Source organism: Bombina bombina, chromosome 4 (genome assembly GCF_027579735.1).
Source record: "Bombina bombina isolate aBomBom1 chromosome 4, aBomBom1.pri, whole genome shotgun sequence".
Lineage (NCBI taxonomy): Eukaryota > Metazoa > Chordata > Amphibia > Anura > Bombinatoridae > Bombina > Bombina bombina.
Genome location: NC_069502.1, coordinates 109,742,800 through 109,758,777, shown reverse-complemented (window position 1 = coordinate 109,758,777; position 15,978 = coordinate 109,742,800). Strand labels below are relative to the sequence as shown.

Sequence of the window (15,978 nt, the reverse complement as noted above, 5' to 3'; positions counted from 1 at the left end):
AAATCAAAACAGTTTTTTTCTTATTACAAGTGGCGAACTCGTGGTAGTAATTAGCACTCAGAAAACCAGAGATCAAGTGCCGCAAATGCCCCCAAAATAAAGGGACTTTTAGTTTTTTATGAAAAAAAAATGTAGAATTTTTTCCCCATAAAAAAACTACTGCACTAGTCAGTTTTAAGGGATTAAAAGAGGGGCTGTGGGGTGTTAGAAAAAAAAAACGGCACTGAAAAGTGCCTTTACATCGCGGTCTATGGCTATTGTGTGTTCCCTGTAAATATATATGTATATGCTTATATACATATACATTTATGTGTTAATATGTGTATATACAAATATTAACATATAAATATATATGTATATATTCATATGCATATATATTTAAAATTGCTGCCCTGCATAGGGTGAGTACTGTTTACCTTATTTTGTGAACTTTCTCTGCTCTGGGATATTCCCTTTAATTCCAGCTTGACGCCGGGATAAGAAGACTACTGGCCAAGTTTGGTCTGATAGTGGAATATCCCATGAGCATTACAGAAAGGGTACCTTTAAATGTGGAAAGTCAGTTTGCAACATGTGCAGACATGTAGATAAGAATATTAAATTCACCAACTCTACAAAATCACAAGAATTTGACATTAAAACTGAAAATTTGAAATTAAAACTAAGTGCAACTGTGATTCACAATATGGAGTTCAACTTGATTGAACATGCAGCATGTGGGAAAATGCAAGAGCAGGGCAGTGTGAAGATTGATGTACGGTTCCTTCTGGTCTTTAGTCTTGGTGTTTTATTGCTTCAGTATGGCACAGCCTCAGCAAGTGTGAGGTACAGATGAAAAAGAGAAGACCACTGCCTTGAAAGATCTGCTTTCTAGAATAGACTTGGACGAGTTAATGAAAAAAGATGAGCCCCCACTTGAGTTTCCTGATACCCTAGAGGGGTTTGAATATACATTCAATGAAAATGGACAACTCAGACACATTAAAACTGGAGAACCCTTTGTGTTTAACGTCCGGGAAGACTTGCACAGATGGAATCAGAAGCGATATGAAGCTCTTGGAGAGATTATTACAAAGCATGTCTATGAGCTGCTGGAGAAGGAGTGTGATCTGGAGAAAGTGTATTTGCCAACAGATGCCAGTGAAAGTGAACCAAAAAGTTTTATTTTCATAAGCAAAGATGCAAAGACAAACCCGGACAAAATGTTGGTTTTAATCCATGGCAGCGGAGTGGTGAGAGCGGGGCAATGGGCACGAAGACTTATAATTAATGAGGATCTAGATAGTGGAACTCAAATACCTTATATCAAGAGAGCAATAAAGGAAGGCTATGCAGTCATCGTGATGAATCCAAACCAAAACTACATTGAAGTGGAAAAAAGCAAAACTCAAGCACAACAGCCATCACCAGACAGCTCAGACGAACCCGCAGAAAAGAGGGAAAGGAGGGAGAGACCTCCAAAAGAGACCAAGAAACGAAGAGACTTTTATGAGAAATACAGAAACCCGCAAAAGGAAAAGGAGACAATGCAGCTATTCATCAGAGATAATGGCTCTCCAGAAGAACATGCCTTATATGTATGGGATAACTTCATTTCAAAGGTGGCAGCTGAGAATGTGTTTTCTCTTGTTAAGTGTATCCAGTCCACGGATCATCCATTACTTGTGGGATATTCTCCTTCCCAACAGGAAGTTGCAAGAGGATTACCCACAGCAGAGCTGCTATATAGCTCCTCCCCTCACTGCCATATCCAGTCATTCTCTTGCAACTCTCAACTAAGATAGAGGTCGTAAGAGGACTGTGGTGTTTTATACTTAGTTTATTTCTTCAATCAAAAGTTTGTTATTTTTAAATGGTACCGGAGTGTACTGTTTATCTCAGGCAGTATTTAGAAGAAGAATCTGCCTGCGTTTTCTATGATCTTAGCAGAAGTAAGATCCTTTGCTGTTCTCACATATTCTGAGGAGTGAGGTAACTTCAGAGGGGGAATAGCGTGCAGGTTTTCCTGTAATACGGTATGTGCAGTTAAAATATTTTTCTAGGGATGGAATTTGCTAGAAAATGCTGCTGATACCGAAGTAATGTAAGTAAAGCCTTAAATGCAGTGATAGCGACTGGTATCAGGCTTATTAATAGAGATACATACTCTTATAAAAGTGTATTTCTCCAACATAGGTGTGTCCGGTCCACAGCGTCATCCTTACTTGTGGGATATTCTCTTCCCCAACAGGAAATGGCAAAGAGCCCAGCAAAGCTGGTCACATGATCCCTCCTAGGCTCCGCCTACCCCAGTCATTCTCTTTGCCGTTGTACAGGCAACATCTCCACGGAGATGGCTTAGAGTTTTTAAGTGTTTAACTGTAGTTTTTATTATTCAATCAAGAGTTTGTTATTTTAAAATAGTGCTGGTATGTACTATTTACTCTGAAACAGAAAAGAGATGAAGATTTCTGTTTGTATGAGGAAAATGATTTTAGCAACCGTTACTAAAATCCATGGCTGTTCCACACAGGACTGTTGAGAGGAATTAACTTCAGTTGGGGGAACAGTGAGCAGTCTTTTGCTGCTTGAGGTATGACACATTCTAACAAGACGATGTAATGCTGGAAGCTGTCATTTTCCCTATGGGATCCGGTAAGCCATTTTTATTCAGACAGTAAATAAGGGCTTCACAAGGGCTTATTAGGACTGTAGACATTTTCTGGGCTAAATCGATTCATATATTACACATTTTTAGCCTTGAGGAATCATTTAATCTGGGTATTTTTGTTAAATAATATCGGCAGGCACTGTTTTAGACACCTTATTCTCTAGGGGCTTTCCCTAATCATAGGCAGAGCCTCATTTTCGCGCCGGTATTGCGCACTTGTTTTTGAGAAGCATGACATGCAGTCGCATGTGTGAGGAGCTCTGATACATAGAAAAGACTTTCTGAAGGCGTCATTTGGTATCGTATTCCCCTTGGGGCTTGGTTGGGTCTCAGCAAAGCAGATACCAGGGACTGTAAAGGGGTTAAAGTTAAAAACGGCTCCGGTTCCGTTATTTTAAGGGTTAAAGCTTCCAAATTTGGTGTGCAATACTTTTAAGGCTTTAAGACACTGTGGTGAAATTTTGGTGAATTTTGAACAATTCCTTCATACTTTTTCGCAATTGCAGTAATAAAGTGTGTTCAGTTTAAAATTTAAAGTGACAGTAACGGTTTTATTTTAAAAGTTTTTTGTACTTTGTTATCAAGTTTATGCCTGTTTAACATGTCTGAACTACCAGATAGACTGTGTTCTGAATGTGGGGAAGCCAAGGTTCCTTCTCATTTAAATAAATGTGATTTATGTGACACTGAAAATGATGCCCAAGATGATTCCTCAAGTGAGGGGAGTAAGCATGGTACTGCATCATTCCCTCCTTCGTCTACACGAGTCTTGCCCACTCAGGAGGCCCCTAGTACATCTAGCGCGCCAATACTCCTTACTATGCAACAATTAACGGCTGTAATGGATAATTCTATCAAAAACATTTTAGCCAAAATGCCCACTTATCAGCGTAAGCGCGACTGCTCTGTTTTAGATACTGAAGAGCATGAGGACGCTGATGATAATGGTTCTGAAATGCCCCTACACCAGTCTGAGGGGGCCAGGGAGGTTTTGTCTGAGGGAGAAATTTCAGACTCAGGGAAAATTTCTCAACAAGCTGAACCCGATGTGATTACATTTAAATTTAAGTTGGAACATCTCCGCGCTCTGCTTAAGGAGGTATTATCCACTCTGGATGATTGTGAGAATTTGATCATCCCAGAGAAACTATGTAAAATGGACAAGTTCCTAGAGGTCCCGGGGCTCCCAGAAGCTTTTCCTATACCCAAGCGGGTGGCGGACATTGTAAATAAAGAATGGGAAAGGCCCGGTATACCTTTCGTCCCTCCCCCCATATTTAAAAAATTGTTTCCTATGGTCGACCCCAGAAAGGACTTATGGCAGACTGTCCCCAAGGTCGAGGGAGCGGTTTCTACTTTAAACAAACGCACCACTATACCCATAGAAGATAGTTGTGCTTTCAAAGATCCTATGGATAAAAAATTAGAAGGTTTGCTTAAAAAGATGTTTGTTCAGCAAGGTTACCTTCTACAACCAATTTCATGCATTGTCCCTGTCACTACAGCCGCGTGTTTCTGGTTCGATGAGCTAGTAAAGGCGATCGATAGTGATTCTCCTCCTTATGAGGAGATTATGGACAGAATCCGTGCTCTCAAATTGGCTAATTCTTTCACCCTAGACGCCACTTTGCAATTGGCTAGGTTAGCGGCGAAGAATTCTGGGTTTGCTATTGTGGCGCGTAGAGCGCTTTGGTTGAAATCTTGGTCAGCGGATGCGTCTTCCAAGAACAAACTCCTTAACATTCCTTTCAAGGGGAAAACGCTGTTTGGCCCTGACTTGAAAGAGATTATCTCTGATATCACTGGGGGTAAGGGCCACGCCCTTCCTCAGGATAGGTCTTTCAAGGCCAAAAATAAACCTAATTTTCGTCCCTTTCGTAGAAACGGACCAGCCCCAAGTGCTACGTCCTCTAAGCAAGAGGGTAATACTTCTCAAGCCAAGCCAGCCTGGAGACCAATGCAAGGCTGGAACAAGGGAAAGCAGGCCAAGAAACCTGCCACTGCTACCAAGACAGCATGAAATGTTGGTCCCCGATCCGGGACCGGATCTGGTGGGAGGCAGACTCTCTCTCTTCGCTCAGGCTTGGGCAAGAGATGTTCTGGATCCTTGGGCACTAGAAATAGTCTCCCAAGGTTATCTTCTGGAATTCTAGGGGCTTCCCCCAAGGGGGAGGTTCCACAGGTCTCAATTGTCTTCAGACCACATAAAGAGACAGGCATTCTTACATTGTGTAGAAGACCTGTTAAAAATGGGAGTGATTCATCCTGTTCCATTAGGAGAACAAGGGATGGGGTTCTACTCCAATCTGTTCATAGTTCCCAAAAAAGAGGGAACGTTCAGACCAATCTTAGATCTCAAGATCTTAAACAAGTTTCTCAAGGTTCCATCGTTCAAAATGGAAACCATTCGAACAATTCTTCCTTCCATCCAGGAAGGTCAATTCATGACCACGGTGGATTTAAAGGATGCGTATCTACATATTCCTATCCACAAGGAACATCATCGGTTCCTAAGGTTCGCATTCCTGGACAAGCATTACCAGTTCGTGGCACTTCCTTTCGGATTAGCCACTGCTCCAAGGATTTTCACAAAGGTACTAGGGTCCCTTCTAGCGGTGCTAAGACCAAGGGGCATTGCAGTAGTACCTTACTTGGACGACATTCTGATTCAAGCGTCGTCCCTTCCTCAAGCAAAGGCTCACACGGACATAGTCCTGGCCTTTCTCAGATCTCACGGATGGAAAGTGAACGTGGAAAAGAGTTCTCTATCTCCGTCGACAAGGGTTCCCTTCTTGGGAACAATAATAGACTCCTTAGAAATGAGGATTTTTCTGACAGAGGCCAGAAAAACAAAACTTCTAAACTCTTGTCAAACACTTCATTCCGTTCCTCTTCCTTCCATAGCGCAGTGCATGGAAGTAATAGGTTTGATGGTAGCGGCAATGGACATAGTTCCTTTTGCGCGCATTCATCTAAGACCATTACAACTGTGCATGCTCAGTCAGTGGAATGGGGACTATACAGACTTGTCTCCGAAGATACAAGTAAATCAGAGGACCAGAGACTCACTCCGTTGGTGGCTGTCCCTGGACAACCTGTCACAAGGGATGACCTTCCGCAGACCAGAGTGGGTCATTGTCACGACCGACGCCAGTCTGATGGGCTGGGGCGCGGTCTGGGGATCCCTGAAAGCTCAGGGTCTTTGGTCTCGGGAAGAATCTCTTCTACCGATAAATATTCTGGAACTGAGAGCGATATTCAATGCTCTCAAGGCTTGGCCTCAGCTAGCAAAGGCCAAGTTCATACGGTTTCAATCAGACAACATGACAACTGTTGCGTACATCAACCATCAGGGGGGAACAAGGAGTTCCCTGGCGATGGAAGAAGTGACCAAAATCATTCAATGGGCGGAGACTCACTCCTGCCACCTGTCTGCAATCCACATCCCAGGAGTGGAAAATTGGGAAGCGGATTTTCTGAGTCGTCAGACATTACATCCGGGGGAGTGGGAACTCCATCCGGAAATCTTTGCCCAAATTACTCAACTGTGGGGCATTCCAGACATGGATCTGATGGCCTCTCGTCAGAACTTCAAGGTTCCTTGCTACGGGTCCAGATCCAGGGATCCCAAGGCGACTCTAGTAGATGCACTAGTAGCACCTTGGACCTTCAAACTAGCTTATGTATTCCCGCCGTTTCCTCTCATCTCCAGGCTGGTAGCCAGGATCAATCAGGAGAGGGCGTCGGTGATCTTGATAGCTCCTGCGTGGCCACGCAGGACTTGGTATGCAGATCTGGTGAATATGTCATCGGCTCCACCATGGAAGCTACCTTTGAGACAAGACCTTCTTGTTCAAGGTCCGTTCGAACATCCGAATCTGGTCTCACTCCAGCTGACTGCTTGGAGATTGAACGCTTGATCTTATCGAAACGAGGGTTCTCAGATTCTGTTATTGATACTCTTGTTCAGGCCAGAAAGCCTGTAACTAGAAAAATTTACCACAAAATATGGAAAAAATATATCTGCTGGTGTGAATCTAAAGGATTCCCTTGGGACAAGGTAAAGATTCCTAAGATTCTATCCTTTCTTCAGGAAGGATTGGAGAAAGGATTATCTGCAAGTTCCTTGAAGGGACAGATTTCTGCCTTGTCTGTGTTACTTCACAAAAAGCTGGCAGCTGTGCCAGATGTTCAAGCCTTTGTTCAGGCTCTGGTTAGAATCAAGCCTGTTTACAAACCTTTGACTCCTCCTTGGAGTCTCAACTTAGTTCTTTCAGTTCTTCAGGGGGTTCCGTTTGAACCCTTACATTCCGTTGATATTAAGTTATTATCTTGGAAAGTTTTGTTTTTGGTTGCAATTTCTTCTGCTAGAAGAGTTTCAGAATTATCTGCTCTGCAGTGTTCTCCTCCTTATCTGGTGTTCCATGCAGATAAGGTGGTTTTACGTACTAAACCTGGTTTTCTTCCAAAGGTTGTTTCTAACAAAAACATTAACCAGGAGATAGTCGTGCCTTCTTTGTGTCCGAAACCAGTTTCGAAGAAGGAACGTTTGTTGCACAATTTGGATGTTGTTCGCGCTCTAAAATTCTATTTAGATGCTACAAAGGATTTTAGACAAACATCTTCCTTGTTTGTTGTTTATTCTGGTAAAAGGAGAGGTCAAAAAGCAACTTCTACCTCTCTCTCTTTTTGGATTAAAAGCATCATCAGATTGGCTTACGAGACTGCCGGACGGCAGCCTCCTGAAAGAATCACAGCTCATTCCACTAGGGCTGTGGCTTCCACATGGGCCTTCAAGAACGAGGCTTCTGTTGATCAGATATGTAGGGCAGCGACTTGGTCTTCACTGCACACTTTTACCAAATTTTACAAGTTTGATACTTTTGCTTCTTCTGAGGCTATTTTTGGGAGAAAGGTTTTGCAAGCCGTGGTGCCTTCCATTTAGGTGACCTGATTTGCTCCCTCCCTTCATCCGTGTCCTAAAGCTTTGGTATTGGTTCCCACAAGTAAGGATGACGCCGTGGACCGGACACACCTATGTTGGAGAAAACAGAATTTATGTTTACCTGATAAATTACTTTCTCCAACGGTGTGTCCGGTCCACGGCCCGCCCTGGTTTTTTAATCAGGTCTGATATTTTATTTTCTTTAACTACAGTCACCACGGTATCATATGGTTTCTCCTATGCAAATATTCCTCCTTAACGTCGGTCGAATGACTGGGGTAGGCGGAGCCTAGGAGGGATCATGTGACCAGCTTTGCTGGGCTCTTTGCCATTTCCTGTTGGGGAAGAGAATATCCCACAAGTAAGGATGACGCCGTGGACCGGACACACCGTTGGAGAAAGTAATTTATCAGGTAAACATAAATTCTGTTTTTAAAACGTTTGCTGGCATGTTTAATCATTTTTTACATATGTTTGGTGATAAAACTTATTGGGGCCTAGTTTTTTCCACATGGCTGGCTTGAATTTTGCCTAGAAACAGTTCCCTGAGGCTTCCCACTGTTGTAATATGAGTGGAGGGGCCTATTTTGGCGTTTTTTTGCACAACAAAAATTACAGACACAGACATCCAGCTTCTTCCTGCATGATCCAGGACTTCTCTAAAGGGCTCAAAAGGCTTCAAAAGTCGTATTGAGGGAGATAAAAAGCCACAGTAGAGCTGTGGCAGTTGTTGTGACTGTTTAAAAAACGTTTTTGTCATTTGTTATTCAGTTTTTGGTATTAAGGGGTTAATCATCCATTTGCAAGTGGGTGCAATGCTCTGCTAACTTATTACATACACTGTAAACATTTTGTTAGTGTAACTGCATTTTTTCTCTGTTATTTCAAAATTTGGGAAAATTTGTGTTTCTTAAAGGCGCAGTAACGTTTTTTATATTGCTTGTAAACTTGTTTTAAAGTGTTTTCCAAGCTTGCTAGTCTCATTGCTAGTCTGTTTAAACATGTCTGACACAGAGGAACCTACTTGTTCATTATGTTTGAAAGCCATGGTGGAGCCCCATAGGAGAATGTGTACTAAATGTATTGATTTCACCTTAAACAGTAAAGATCAGTCTTTATCTATAAAAGAATTATCACCAGAGGGTTCTGTCGAGGGGGAAGTTATGCCGACTAACTCTCCCCACGTGTCAGACCCTTCGCCTCCCGCTCAGGGGACGCACGCTAATATGGCGCCAATTACATCAGGGACGCCCATAGCGATTACCTTGCAGGACATGGCTGCAATCATGAATAATACCCTGTCAGAGGTATTATCTAGATTGCCTGAATTAAGAGGCAAGCGCGATAGCTCTGGGGTTAGGAGAGATACAGAGCACGCAAATGCTGTTAGAGCCATGTCTGATACTGCGTCACAGTATGCAGAACATGAGGACGGAGAGCTTCAGTCTGTGGGTGACATCTCTGACTCAGGGAAACCTGATTCAGAGATTTCTAATTTTAAATTTAAGCTTGAGAACCTCCGTGTATTGCTTGGGGAGGTATTAGCTGCTCGTAATGACTGTAACACAGTTGCAATTCCAGAGAAATTGTGTAGGCTGGATAGATACTATGCGGTGCCGGTGTGTACTGACGTTTTTCCTATACCTAAAAGGCTTACAGAACTTATTAGCAAGGAGTGGGATAGACCAGGTGTGCCCTTTTCCCCACCTCCTATATTTAGAAAAATGTTTCCAATAGACGCCACTACACGGGACTTATGGCAGACGGTCCCTAAGGTGGAGGGAGCAGTTTCTACTTTAGCAAAGCGTACCACTATCCCGGTTGAGGACAGTTGTGCTTTTTCAGATCCAATGGATAAAAAATTGGAGGGTTACCTTAAGAAAATGTTTATTCAACAAGGTTTTATTTTACAGCCCCTTGCATGCATTGCGCCTGTCACTGCTGCGGCGGCATTCTGGTTTGAGGCCCTGGAAGAGGCCATCCAGACAGTTCCATTGAATGAAATTATTGACAAGCTTAGAACGCTTAAGCTAGCTAACTCATTTGTTTCTGATGCCATTGTTCATTTGACTAAACTAACGGCTAAGAATTCCGGATTCGCCATCCAGGCGCGTAGGGCGCTATGGCTTAAATCCTGGTCAGCTGACGTGACTTCAAAGTCTAAATTACTCAACATTCCTTTCAAGGGGCAGACCTTATTCGGGCCTGGCTTGAAGGAAATTATTGCTGACATTACTGGAGGCAAGGGTCATACCCTTCCTCAGGACAGGGCCAAATCAAAGGCCAAACAGTCTAATTTTCATGCCTTTCGAAATTTCAAGGCAGGAGCAGCATCAACTTCCTCCGCTTCAAAACAAGAGGGAACTGTTGCTCATTCCAGACAGGCCTGGAAACCTAACCAGTCCTGGAACAAGGGCAAGCAGGCCAGAAAGCCTGCTGCTGCCCCCAAGACAGCATGAAGGAACGGCCCCCTATCCGTAAACGGATCTAGTGGGGGGCAGACTTTCTCTTTTCGCCCAGGCGTGGGCAAGAGATGTTCAGGATCCCTGGGCTTTGGAGATCATATCTCAGGGATATCTTCTGGACTTCAAAGCTTCTCCTCCACATGGGAGATTTCATCTTTCAAGGTTATCAGCAAACCAGATAAAGAAAGAGGCATTCCTAAGCTGTGTGCAAGACCTCCTAGTAATGGGAGTGATCCATCCAGTTCCGCGGACGGAACAAGGACAGGGATTTTATTCAAATCTGTTTGTGGTTCCCAAGAAAGAGGGAACCTTCAGACCAATCTTGGCTCTAAAGATCTTAAACAAATTCCTCAGAGTTCCATCATTCAAAATGGAAACTATTCGGACCATCCTACCCATGATCCAAGAGGGTCAGTACATGACCACAGTGGACTTAAAGGATGCCTACCTTCACATACCGATTCACAAAGATCATCATCGGTTCCTAAGGTTTGCCTTTCTAGACAGGCATTACCAATTTGTAGCTCTTCCCTTCGGGTTGGCCACTGCCCCGAGAATTTTTACAAAGGTTCTGGGCTCACTTCTGGCGGTTCTAAGAACACGAGGCATAGCGGTGGCTCCGTATCTAGACGACATCCTGATACAGGCATCAAGCTTTCAAATTGTCAAGTCTCATACAGAGATAGTTCTGGCATTTCTGAGGTCGCATGGGTGGAAAGTGAACGTGGAAAAGAGTTCTCTATCACCACTCACAAGAGTCTCCTTCCTAGGGACTCTTATAGATTTTGTAGCGATTAAAATTTACCTGATGGAGTCCAGGTTATCAAAACTTCTAAATGCTTGCCGTTTCCTTCATTCCATTCCACGCCCGTCAGTGGCTCAGTGCATGGAAGTAATCGGCTTAATGGTAGCGGCAATGGACATAGTGCCATTTGCACGCCTGCATCTCAGACCGCTGCAATTATGCATGCTAAGTCAGTGGAATGGGGACTACTCAGATTTGTCCCCTCTACTAAATCTGGATCAAGAGACCAGAGATTCTCTTCTCTGGTGGCTTTCTCGGGTCCATCTGTCCAAGGGTATGACCTTTCGCAGGTCAGAGTGGGCGATTGTAACAACAGATGCCAGCCTTCTAGGTTGGGGCGCAGTCTGGAACTCCCTGAAGGCTCAGGGATCGTGGACTCAGGAGGAGAAACTCCTCCCAATAAATATTCTGGAGTTAAGAGCAATATTCAATGCTCTTCTAGCTTGGCCTCGGTTAGCAACACTGAGGTTCATCAGATTTCAGTCGGACAACATCACGACTGTGGCTTACATCAACCATCAAGGGAGAACCAGGAGTTCCCTAGCGATGTTAGAAGTCTCAAAGATAATTCGCTGGGCAGAGTCTCACTCTTGCCACCTGTCAGCAATCCACATCCCAGGCGTAGAGAACTGGGAGGCGGATTTTCTAAGTCGTCAGACTTTTCATCCGGGGGAGTGGGAACTCCATCCGGAGGTGTTTGCTCAACTGGTCCATCGTTGGGGCAAACCAGAACTGGATCTCATGGCGTCTCGCCAGAACGCCAAGCTTCCTTGTTACGGATCCAGGTCCAGGGACCCGGGAGCAACGCTGATAGATGCTCTAGCAGCTCCTTGGTTCTTCAACCTGGCCTATGTGTTTCCACCGTTTCCTCTGCTACCTCGACTGATTGCCAAAATCAAACAGGAGAGAGCATCAGTGATTCTGATAGCGCCTGCGTGGCCACGCAGGACCTGGTATGCAGACCTAGTGGACATGTCATCTCTTCCACCATGGACTCTGCCTCTGAGGCAGGACCTTCTAATACAAGGTCCTTTCAATCATCCAAATCTAATTTCTCTGAGACTGACTGCATGGAGATTGAACGCTTGATTCTATCAAGGCGTGGCTTCTCCGAGTCAGTCATTGATACCTTAATACAGGCCCGGAAGCCTGTCACCAGGAAAATCTACCATAAGATATGGCGTAAATATCTTTATTGGTGTGAATCCAAGAGTTACTCATGGAGTAAGGTTAGGATTCCTAGGATATTGTCCTTTCTCCAAGAGGGTTTGGACAAAGGCTTATCAGCTAGTTCTTTAAAAGGAAAGATCTCTGCTCTGTCTATTCTTTTGCACAAGCGTCTGTCAGAAGTTCCAGACGTCCAGGCATTTTGTCAGGCTTTGGTTAGGATTAAGCCTGTGTTTAAAACTGTTGCTCCCCCGTGGAGCTTAAACTTGGTTCTTAAAGTTCTTCAGGGAGTTCCGTTTGAACCCCTTCATTCCATTGATATTAAACTTTTATCTTGGAAAGTTCTGTTTTTGATGGCTATTTCCTCGGCTTGAAGAGTCTCTGAGTTATCTGCCTTACATTGTGATTCTCCTTATCTGATTTTTCATTCAGACAAGGTAGTTCTGCGTACCAAACCTGGGTTTTTACCTAAGGTGGTTTCTAACAGGAATATCAATCAAGAGATTGTTGTTCCATCATTGTGTCCTAATCCTTCTTCAAAGAAGGAACGTCTTTTGCATAATCTGGACGTAGTCCGTGCCTTGAAGTTTTACTTACAGGCTACTAAAGATTTTCGTCAAACATCTGCCCTGTTTGTCGTTTACTCTGGACAGAGGAGAGGTCAAAAAGCTTCGACAACCTCTCTCTCCTTTTGGCTTCGGAGCATAATACGCTTAGCCTATGAGACTGCTGGACAGCAGCCCCCTGAAAGGATTACAGCTCATTCTACTAGAGCTGTGGCTTCCACCTGGGCCTTTAAAAATGAGGCCTCTGTTGAACAGATTTGCAAGGCTGCGACTTGGTCTTCGCTTCACACCTTTTCAAAATTTTACAAATTTGACACTTTTGCTTCTTCGGAGGCTGTTTTTGGGAGAAGGGTTCTACAGGCAGTGGTTCCTTCCGTTTAAGTTCCTGCCTTGTCCCTCCCATCATCCTTGTACTTTAGCTTTGGTATTGGTATCCCACAAGTAATGGATGATCCGTGGACTGGATACACTTAACAAGAGAAAACATAATTTATGCTTACCTGATAAATTTATTTCTCTTGTAGTGTATCCAGTCCACGGCCCGCCCTGTCCTTTTAAGGCAGGTCTAAATTTTAATTAAACTACAGTCACCACTGCACCCTATGGTTTCTCCTTTCTCGTCTTGTTTCGGTCGAATGACTGGATATGGCAGTGAGGGGAGGAGCTATATAGCAGCTCTGCTGTGGGTGATCCTCTTGCAACTTCCTGTTGGGAAGGAGAATATCCCACAAGTAATGGATGATCCGTGGTCTGGATACACTACAAGAGAAATAAATTTATCAGGTAAGCATAAATTATGTTTTTTGTTGCTCACAGTTATGGAGGACTTGCTTTTGTGGAGCTGATGATTCAACGTGAAGCTGAAGTAAAACATAAAGTTACTGCTGTAGCCCTGACAGATTCTGTCCATAATGTATGGCATCAAGAAGCCAGTAAAACGATTCGAGAATGGATGAGAGAGAATTGTTGTAATTGGGTATCGAGCAGTGAGCCACTCGACACATCAGTGGAGTCCATGTTGCCAGACTGCCCACGCGTTTCTGCAGGAACAGAGCGGCATGAGCTGACATCTTGGAAGAGTTTCCAGTCTATCTTTAGGTTCTTCACCGAAGCCCTAGAAGCCAAGAACAGCAAAAGCAAGCCAGCATCTAGCAGGCGCTCCAGCAGAATAAAGCACGAGGAGCTTTAAGAGGGGGCTATGAAGCAAGCCCTCCCAGGCTCTCCCCATGCCTGGTTTTTAAGTCTCTCCATCCCTCATTAGATTGTTTTCTTCCTAGAGCACAGGGTGCTCATGATGTATACATTTAAATAGCGTTTTGCATTATTTCTAGATGAGTGCAACTGTCAAAGCAATATGGGTTCACTGGTTGTGCTTCCTGTGGACTGCTGCTTGGATTTTGTGCTGCCCATCAGAGCACAGATTAAGGCTGACAGCAGTACTGCACAGTGCAGCATGGTGCAGCTCTAATTGCCCTGACACAGCCCTGTACTGAGCTCATGTCACAGCTTGTCTGCTACCCCAGTACCCTGGGCTTGCTCACTCTTTACCTCTATTACCTATTATACTTAACCCTTTTGTGCTGGCTGGGATCTCAATGCCTTTACAAAAGAAGGACGAAAACCCATTTTAAACCTATATGTTTTCTATCATTTATACCTTTTACAAGAGCATTTTGTCATGAGCGCTTCCGTTCATCGCCGTGTCGCCGCGGCTCCCGGAACTCCTCTGTGTCTCTGACGTCATGTTGCTTAGCAACATGACGCTTTCTCTCACACCCCTCTGATGACGGTTACGCTCCTGCCCTTTAAATCTCGGCGGGAGATCTGAATCTGGGCCCGTTTGTTTGTTTCCCTGGATTGTGAGTACCATATCAGTTTTATTCTTCTGTGTACCGACTTCTGCCTGCCTGACCAAGCCTCTTGCCTAATCCCTACTTGCTGATATTTGGACATTGACTTCTGCCTGCCTGACCTTGCCTGTAGCTATTACCCTTTTGCTGACACTTGGATGCCGACTTCTGCTTGCCTGACCCTGTCTTTTGCCTATACCTTTTGCTGATATTTGGATGCCGACTTCTGCCTGCCTGACCTTGCTTTGGCCTTTACCTTTAAACCTATTCTTTGTTAAACAGGACCTGCTTAAAGGGACATTTTACTTTTACAAGCTGCAAAAGAGAACTTTGCCTTTCTGTTTGTTATACACCTGCTTAAAAGGGACATTTACTTTTACAAGCTGCAAAAGAGAACTTTGCCTTTCTGTTTGTTATAAACCTGCTTAAAGGGACATTATACTTTTACAAGCTGCAAAAGAGAACTTTGCCTTTCTGTTTGTTATACACCTGCTTAAAAGGGACATTTACTTTTACAAGCTGCAAAAGAGAACTTTGCCTTTCTGTTTGTTATAAACCTGCTTAAAGGGACATTATACTTTTACAAGCTGCAAAAGAGAACTTTTCCTTTGTTTTACAAGCCTGCTAAAGAGGACCTTTTTCAGAAGCTTCAAAGTAAGAGCATTTCCTTTTTGTTCTTTGTACTACTTAAAGGGACGTTTTATCCTTTGTGGCTTTCCTGCATTCTGGAACAATATTCATTTTTGTTATCTTCTAATCTGCTTCCTGAGTGGGTCACGTCCTGGATATTTCTCAGTGTGCTAGCGTGTGCTTTCAATTCACGCTAGCAGTTGGGTTACATCCCGGATTGATTCCAGAGCGGCTGACATTACAAACGGGCCATAAAAATGGACCCCACTGAATTATCTATGGCCGTGGCTCACCAGGGACAGCTCTTGGGTTCTCATGCCACTCACTTGCAGTCTCTGGACACTAAACTTGATCAAATTACTGCTCTATTACAAAATTTGGTTGCTACCGCACCTCCCAATCCTAATCCCAATCCAAATCCGATTGAGGCATTACCTCCTCCGATTCCTAACAATCAGTCTCAGGTACAACTAAGTCCCAGGATTCCTCTTCCGGATAAATATGATGGGAATCCTGAAGAATGTAGAGGCTTTTTGAATCAATGCCGTCTTCATTTCCGAAATAGCCCTACTCTCTTTGCTACTGCCTCTTCTAGAATCACGTTTCTTATTTCCTTAATGAAAGGAAAAGCCTTGGCTTGGGTGTCACCTTTGCTAGAAAAGAATGATCCTATACTGTTGGATGTTGATACATTTCTATCTACATTCTCAAACGTATTCGATAAACCTGGAAGGTCATCCGCTGCTGAAGCAACTCTCCTGGATTTACGTCAAGGAAATCAACCAGTCTCTCAATATGCAATTGAGTTCCGCACCCTTGCCTCTGAAACCACTTGGAATCAGGGAGCACTCAGAGCCGCTTTCCGTAAAGGACTTTCTGAGCGTCTCAAGGATGAATTGG

At 43.9% G+C, this 15,978-nt stretch overlaps 1 pseudogene; it reads left to right on the top strand.

Moving 5' to 3' along the window:
* Positions 1–776: 776 nt before the first annotated feature.
* Positions 777–14,261, top strand: LOC128655266 (cotranscriptional regulator FAM172A homolog; annotated as a pseudogene).
* The last annotated feature ends 1,717 nt before the right edge of the window (positions 14,262–15,978 follow it).